This window comes from Orcinus orca, chromosome 1 (assembly GCF_937001465.1).
Source record: "Orcinus orca chromosome 1, mOrcOrc1.1, whole genome shotgun sequence".
Classification (NCBI taxonomy): Eukaryota; Metazoa; Chordata; class Mammalia; order Artiodactyla; family Delphinidae; genus Orcinus; species Orcinus orca.
The window spans coordinates 121,788,532-121,797,334 of NC_064559.1; positions in this window are offsets into that span (position 1 = coordinate 121,788,532).

Below are 8,803 nucleotides of genomic sequence, written 5' to 3' on the forward strand. Positions count from 1 at the left end.
GTTCAAAAGAGCTGGTGTGATTCCCAAGTTGATCACTTGCTGAGTTGTGTCATCTCTGGGTATTAATTTTCTCATTAAAAAATGTAATTATAAAACTTACATCAGAGAGTATTATCAGAATTAAATGAGATAATATATGTACATCACACAACAGTAGCTAACGTGCCTATTTTACAGTGACAAAGGTCACAGATTAGTTTCAGAAGACCTGGGTTTGAGTATCAACTGAGCCACTTACTAACTTTGAATCTTTTAAAGTTTATTGACCCTGACCTATACCTTCATAAGGATTAAATTAATGAAGTTAATTCATTTATTTTAACAATTTTTATTTGGGATAAAACAGTGGACCCAAAACACACCTGTCCACATTAAACTGAGTGTAGTAATTTTACCAAAATTTTACATACAGCAGTAATTTAACATAAATGAAGATCAGTTCTATCTAAAGATAGAATTATAGCTCTTCTACTCTCTGAGTGTTATTAAAGAGCAGGGAAGGAATCACCAGAAGGATCCCCTTTCTAGTTCCAAGTCTTGTCTTTAGCTAAAAAACATGTTGACACACTTTAAGGAAGATTTTTTTAAAGAGGCGGTGGAAAGAGACAAAATAAATTATATAATTAAGAAAAAAGACATAGAGGAAATTTAACTCATTGGCACTATTTTGGTAGTTGTAGTGTGCCCAATGCTTTCAAAAGAGATTACTTCTGGAAAATATGACTCCAAGTCCCAAAAGGATTAATTATTTTTATTTATTTTAGTGTTTTGCAGCAGGTTGGGGAAGTTTGTTTAAGACAGTGTTTCCTTATTTTACTCTTTTCTCAAAGTCTGGTTGCAGAGTCTGAGATTACTATAGAAAAAAGTATATAATTAGTCATATTTTAACACTTCTTTTTGTTCACTGATACAATAATAAAACGTTTTCAGTTGTTATTTTCTTACAATCAGATGAACATATCTTGACAATAGATATAATTATTCAAGTATGCATACTAATTAACAAACCAAATAAAAACTCCAAGGATTACAGTTGATTGAAGTTTGTTTTTCATATTTACAATCACAGTTTTAGAAATAACTGGCTTGCCAAGTTACTTTTATTTCTCACCTCATATTAAAATTCCATATGCACATTTTTTTGCATTAAGAAGAAATCCAAATTATTTTGAATTGGCTGTTGTGTTGTAGGTTGGTGAATGCACTATTTATTAGCAAAACCACAGTATAAATAAGCCTAAAGGAAAGTATGAAAAATTCTATGGGACTTCAGCCAAAGAAATTTTATCAGGAGAAGAGGAATGAAGTGAGGTTAAGGATTCATGTTTTGCTTTAAGATTACATGTAGTTAAAATGAGTAGCAAGAAATTTGGGAAAAGGGATCTTAAAACATAGAAATTATTTTACCATCTTCACACTTTCCCTAAATAAATCATTGATCTGGAAATAAGGTGTATTACCTGTTAATGGATGGCTGAGCTTTTTTAGGAGAGGGATTTATTTTCATTTTTGTTCCCTAAATTAGTCATGTACTTACCTCCTATGTTTTCAGGGCTGCTGTGATAGATACAACTAGTATTTCATACATATTAATTCTGACAGCAAGATTGTTTTTCTCTCTTTCAATGTATAAAAACTGCCACTCTGAATTTAGCCTCATGTTATATATTTAATAAAAAGAATTTACTTTCCCTAAGCTTAATTTCAATCATTGGGTTTCAACATTTCAGGCAAATAGTGTCTAATTTAGGTAGTCCTTCTCATTTCTATATTTTAAATTCTACCTTTATGTTTAGGTTCATTTCCTAAGCATTCATACAGCTGAAGGAGATCTATTCTAAAAAATATCGGACACACATGCACACAGACACATACACACTTTGATGCCTTATAGTTCTCTTCTTCACAGCCGAACTTTTTAAGTGTAATTTACACTCTTTCCACTTCCTTACTTTTCACTCTTTCCCTGACCCAGGACAATCGGCTTCCCTTTCTATCCTATGAGTAAAATTGATCTTGTTATGGTAATGACTTTGTTACTAAAACCAGTGGATCCTTTACTTCCTTATTCTTATTCACTTTATAGCAGTATTTAATCTTTCTTGAAATATTTTTTTCTGCTTCAGTAAGCTTGTCTAATGTATTTCCTACCTCTATGGTTGCTCAGTTTCCTTTACATTTCCTTTGAGCTTGTTTTGGGGATCTCAGATTGTATGTTCAGCCCCCTTCTCCATCTCCTCTACGTCAGGGTCCTCAACCCATGGGCCACAGACCAGTCAGTACTGGTCCATGACCTGTTAGGAACCAGGCCACAAAGCAGGAGGTGAGCAGCGGGCAAGCGAGTGAAGCTTCATCTGTATTTACAGCTGCTTCCCATTGCTCACATTACCACCTGAGCTCCGCCTCCTGTCAGATCAGAGGAGGCATTAGATTCTCTAGAAAAGATTCTCATAAGGGCACGAACCCTACTGTGAACTGTGCATGCGAGGGATCTAGGTTGCGTGCTCCTTATGAGAATCTAATGCCTGATGATCTGAGGGAGAGCTGAGGTGGTGATCTCAGGGAGATCTGGTGATCTCAGGTGATGATCTGAGGGAGAGCTGCTCCTCTGCTGGGGAGCAGCTGCAAATACAGATTATCATTAGCAGAGAGGTTTGACTGCACAGAGACCATAATAAATCAACTGCTTGCAGACTTATATCAAAACCCTATCAGTGAGTAGTAAATGACAATTAAGCTGAATCTGGTGGCAGGTTTTATAGTAGCAAGTGAGTTGATGTTCTTCAATTGTACAGCTGCATCTGGTGGCAGGCTTTAAGTCAGAATCCGACACTTATTTTAGTCCGCACGTGGCCCACCCATTATTTTATTTACCACTTCCGTCCGCACCTCTTTCCTACACTGTGTACTTGCTCAGTCACAGTTTTGGTAATCCCACAGGCTAACCCTAGCCAAAATGAGTAAAAACAAATATAGCTGGAGAGCTTCTTTGAAAAGGGGGAAAGACCCAATGATGAGAAAGCAGAAGACTCTAAGACTGCCAGCAAAAAGAAAGCTGCATTTAAAGGAAAATACCAAGAATTCTACTTAAATTATGGGTTCATTGCAACATGTGATTCATATTCTCCAAGCTCGCTTTGTATAACAAGTGGTGACCAGCTAACCAGTGAAGCCATGAAATCTTCAAAACTGCTTCTCCACATGGAGACCAAGCACCCTGCATTAAAAGACAAGGCTTTGGAGTTTTTCAAAAGAAAAAACTGTGAACATGAAGAACAGGAGCAATTTTTGAAGGCCACCACTTCATCAAATGTGTCTGCACTGAGAGCATGATTCTTAGTGGCTAACTGCCTTGCTAAAGCTAAGAAGCCCTTTACTATTGGTGAAGAGCTGATCCTGCCTGCTGCTAAGGACATTTGTCTTGAACTTTTAGGAGAAGCTGCAGTTCAAAAGGTGGCACATGTTCCTCTTTCAGCTAGCACCATAACTAGACAAAGAGTATTAATGAATCACCATGGTACGCAATCCAGGTTGGCGAGTCTACCGATGTTGACAAGGCAACAATGCTTGTTTTTGTGCGATATATTTTTCAGCAGGATGTGCATGAAGATATGTTTTGTGCACTTTTTTTGCCAACCAACACCACAGCTGCAGAACTATTCAAGTCTTTGAATGATTACATATCAGGAAAACTGAACTGGTCATTTTGTGTCGGTATATGCACAGACGGAGCAGCTGCCATGACTGGACAGCTTTCTGGTTTCACTACTCAGGTCAAAGAGGTGGCTTCTGAATGTGAGTCTATGCACTCTGTCATCCATAGAGAAATGCTGGCTAGCTGAAAAATGTCACCTGAATTTAACAGCGTTTTGCAGTATGTGATTAAAATTATCAACCACATTAAAGTACATGCCCTTAACTCACGTCTGATCGTGCAGCTCTGTGAGGAGATGGATGCAGAGCACACAGGTCTTCTCTTATACACAGAAGTGAGATGGCTTTCTAAAGGCAGATCACTGGCCAGAGTTTTTGAGCTATGAGAGCCGCTCCAGAGATTTCTTTTAGAAAAGAAGTCACCACTGGCAGCACATTTCAGTGACACACAGTGGGTCGCAAAACTTGCTTACTTGTGTGACATATTCAACCTGCTCAATGAACTCAATCCGTCACTTCATGAGAGAATGACAATTGTGTTCAAGTCGGGGGATAAAGTGGCTGCATTCAAAGCCAAACTGGAATTATGGGGGTGACGAGTGAACACTGGGATTTTTGACATGCTTCAAACATTAGCAGAGATTTTGCAAGAGACTGAGCCAGGGCCTTCTTTCTCCCAATTGGTTCATGGTCACCTATCTCAGCTTTCAAAAGAGTTTGAGCATTACTTCCCAACCACAAAAAAAACCCCAAACTGGGAAGGAATGGATCTGCGACCCATTTGTGAATAAGCCAGGTGAATCAACTTTTTCCATGCTAGAAGAGGATCAACTGCTTGAGATCGCAAATGACAGTGACATTAAAAGTATGTTTGAGACAACTTCAAATCTCCATACGTTCTGGATTAAAGTCAAGGCGGTATCCTGAGATTGCCACAAAAACACTGAAAAGCCTGCTTCTATTTCCAACATCCCATCTTTGTGAAGTAGGGTTTTCTGTAGTGACAGCAACCAAAACGAGATTATGGAGTAGACTGAACATAAGCAACACACTTCGGGTGTCACTGTCTCTCATCACCCCAAGATGGGACCATCTAGTTGCAGCAAGCTCAGGACTCCCACTGATTCTGCATTATGGTGAGTTGTATAATTATTTCATTATATATTGAAATGTAATAATAATAGAAATAATGTGCACAATAAATGTAATGCGCTTGAATCATCCCCAAACCATTTCCCACCCCCATCCATGGAAAAATTGCCTTCCACGAAAGTGGTCCCTGGTGCCAAAAAGGTTGGGGACCACTGCTCTACATAATTCCCTGGAGGACTGAATCCATTCACACAGTTTAAAAAACCATCTGATCTCATGGTGCCTCCATATCCATGCTCTAACCCAGATGCATATATCAGAATACCTTCTTGACGTTTCTGCTTGAATGTCTTACAGGCACCTCGGCTTAACATGGTCCAAACTGAACTTTTCACCTTCTCTTCACTCTTCCACCTACCAAATGACTCTTCTATTTTCTTTATCTCTGCAAAAAACATTAACATCTGGCATTTCCAAAGCCAGAAATAAAGATATAATTTTGATTGCTCATTTTCTTTCATTCTCAAAGCCAAATAATTAACAAGTCTTGCCATTCTCGTTCTTCATTTTCATTGCTACTAGTCTCAACCACCATCACCTCTCCCCTGGACATTCGAACAATTTCCTAACTAGTCTCATTAACTCCTGTCTTGTTTTCACCAGCTAATTTTTGCAGCACAGTTGCACCACTCCTTAAAAACAAAAATCTGATTATGCCATTTTTCTAAAAATATTAAAACCTGTTCATCAATTCTTATTGTACTTATAACCAAATCCAAACATAAGAGCATGATTTGCAAGGTCCTTCATTATCTAGGCCCTGATTACATTACTGGCCTCACGTCTTGCCCCTTCCTATTCACACATACATGGTCAGGCCCTCATACACATAAACAGACATATACATTCAATACTAGCCATATTAAATTGATTTTAGGTTCCTAAAGCACCTTACTGATACCTTCATTTCCATTTTCACCTGGCTATTACCTGCTAATTGTTAGACTTTCAATTAAGTGGCTTTTACTTCCTAGAAATATTCCCTAATTCCTTCTGTTTGAGTAGAGTTTTGTTTTATGTTTCTGGACATCCTACTTTATGTCACCTTTCAGACTAAATTATAGTTGCTTGCTTTAATTGCCCATATTTTCCCACTAGAATGTAAGCTCTATAACTGTGACTGTCTTATTCACTACTTCATCCATGAACCAAGCATAAAACCCGGAATTCAGCACTTCTCAATAAATATTGATTGAGTGGATATGTAATATATACTTAATCAAGCAAATGGACTTTGATTACTACTGCACACAAATGAACTGTAAATGATCTTTTAAAAATATTTTATTTTATTGCAAAGGCATTAAGTGTTCATTGTGGAAAATGTGATAAATCTAAATATAATGCTTATATTTATCCCTAATTACATCACATAGTAGCCATAGTGGTTTTTGAAATTCCGTCATCTACTTTATTTTTACACAATTCGGAAAATTGTATATTGTCTTCTGAACTGTTTTTTTAATATTTATATTATTGAGTTCAAAGTTACTTATAATATGCATAAATATGATTTAGTTTATTTTAGTAGCAACAATACTTATGTTTATTTTTTCTGATATAGGCTTATAAGTAATAAACAAATTCAGTGAGACACTGTTTTAAAATGTGTATAATATGTTCAAAATATATTTTAGATATTCTTAAAAAGAGAAAGAAGTTGCCTTTTCTAAAAATAGTTTCTACAAAAATAGCTATTAATAAATGCTAAGAGATGTCCAGTTGGTAGCAACAGGGTATCATTGTTGTATACTTAAAACACATTGGACAGGACAGTTAGGAGTGATTTCTGCGGTAACATGAAAGTACAGTGTTCAAGTAACATTATAAGAATCTCTCTAGTCTCATTGATTTTCTCTTTCAAATAGCCTGCCCTAGCACAGAAAATATGTTCAAATAAGCATGTGGGGCAGATAAAGCAGGAGTCTCTAAGGTCAATAAGTCCCAAATTTAGAGTCTATAAGAATCACCTGGATCAACTGTTAAAAATACAGATCTCTGCACCCCATTCTCAGAGATTCTAAACTGATAGGTTTGTGGTCGGGCCAGTAATATTCATTACAGCAAGGACTTTGGTCTTATGATTCTGGTGTAAGAGGCATCTGGGCCACACTTTAAGAAACACTACCTTGGAATTTAGGCCTAAGCCACCTAGACTTTTCATGAGCTTTTTACAATTTTTAACCTTGGAACAATAATATATCATCCACTTTTTAAAAAATAACATAACTATGAGATTTAAAAATGCAAATGAACATTTAATTTGTATTGAAGATGCATTTTTAAAATTGAAAATGAATTTTACCTTTAAAAATATTCTTATATGATAAAAATTTTAATTTTTTTTCAATTTATTTATTTATTTTTGGCTGCATTGGGTCTTTGTTGCTGCGCGCGGGCTTTCTCTAGTTGTGGCGAGCAGGGGCTACTCTTTGCTGTGGTGATCTGGTTTCTCATTGCAGTGGCTTCTCTTATTGTGGAGCATGGGCTCTAGGTGCACGGGCTTCAGTAGTTGTGGTTCACGAGCTCTAGCGTGCAGGCTCAGTAGTTGTGGCCCACAGACTTAGCTGCTCCACGGCATGTGGGATCTTCTGGGACCAAGGCTCGAACCCCTGTCCCCTGAATTGGCAGACGGATTTTTTTTTTTTTTTTTTTCGGTACGCAGGCCTCTCACTGTTGTGGCCTCTCCCGCTGCGGAGCACAGGCTCCGGACGCGCAGGCCCAGCGGCCATGGCTCACGGGCCAGCCGCTCCGCGGCATGTGGGATCTTCCCGGACCGGGGCACGAACCCATGTGCCCTGCATTGGCAGGCGGACTCTCAACCACAGCGCCGCCAGGGAAGCCCGGCAGACGGATTCTTAACCACTGCACCACCAGGGAAACCCTTTAATGTTTCTTTTACTTGAAAAAAGCTTAGTTTTTGAACCCACACTGCTTTTGTACCCTGAGGCCTTCCTATAATGAATTCTTTTTTTTTTTTTTTTTTTTTTTGTCTGTTATAGAACTTCTGTTGGGATTAGAGAGCCATGTAAAGTGGAGTGAGATTTTGGCATATTAAAAAATTGTAGCTAGTATCTGTATCTGTCATTTTATTTCCATGTGTTATTTTACTACTTATAGGGAGTTTCAACTGAACTATGTCATTTAGGTAAATTCAGATATCTTATTCATAAAGAGATTTATTTAGAACAACTCTGATTTTCTAGTACTATAATATAAAAATTGCTAAACTTTGCCCTAATATTGCACTTTGATCCATTATGGATTGTAATTATAGATTATTATTAGTCTTCAAAATTAGGGAAAAGTGGTAAAGTGGGAAGCACACGTTTGAAAACATAAGCTTAATTTCTGGCTTCACCCCTCATGTGACTTTAAGTTCTCCTTCTCCCAGACTCCTTTACTTCTCATCAGTATACCAAAAATTTATTGAGCACTTTCTTACTGCCAAGAACAGTGGATTTAAAGATGAAAACACAGACTCCTTACTTTGCCTTGCCTTCCTCTCAGTGTTTACATGAAGATCAAATGAAGGAGCTGTATAAACTCTAGTCCTACATCAATATGAAATTTTATTTTTATTTGCATTGATTAAGTGCACAAAATGGTTTTCTTAAAGTTGGTTTTATAAACTTCCTAAAGAAGATCACATAATGAACAAATGTGCTGTAGATAATTATTTTCTAAGCTTCTTAAATTTCCCTGTAATAAAAACCCTCTCTGTCACTGGTCTACCTACTGTTGTTCATCTTTGTTAAAAGTGGTGCTCAAAACTAAACTTTCCTCAAGTTCAAACTAGAATCTTTTATCTTGCCAATGTATCTAACTCTCTTCTGAGAATATGTCATTGTTAATAATGGCTTTATTCTCATTAAAAATCCTGTAATTTCCATTCCATAATGCACAGATCATTTTCCTTCAGTACTCACTCCCTATTGGTTTCTTATCATTATATCAAATCTCCTGAAAGTGGTGAATAAATTTTAAAGCCTATTCA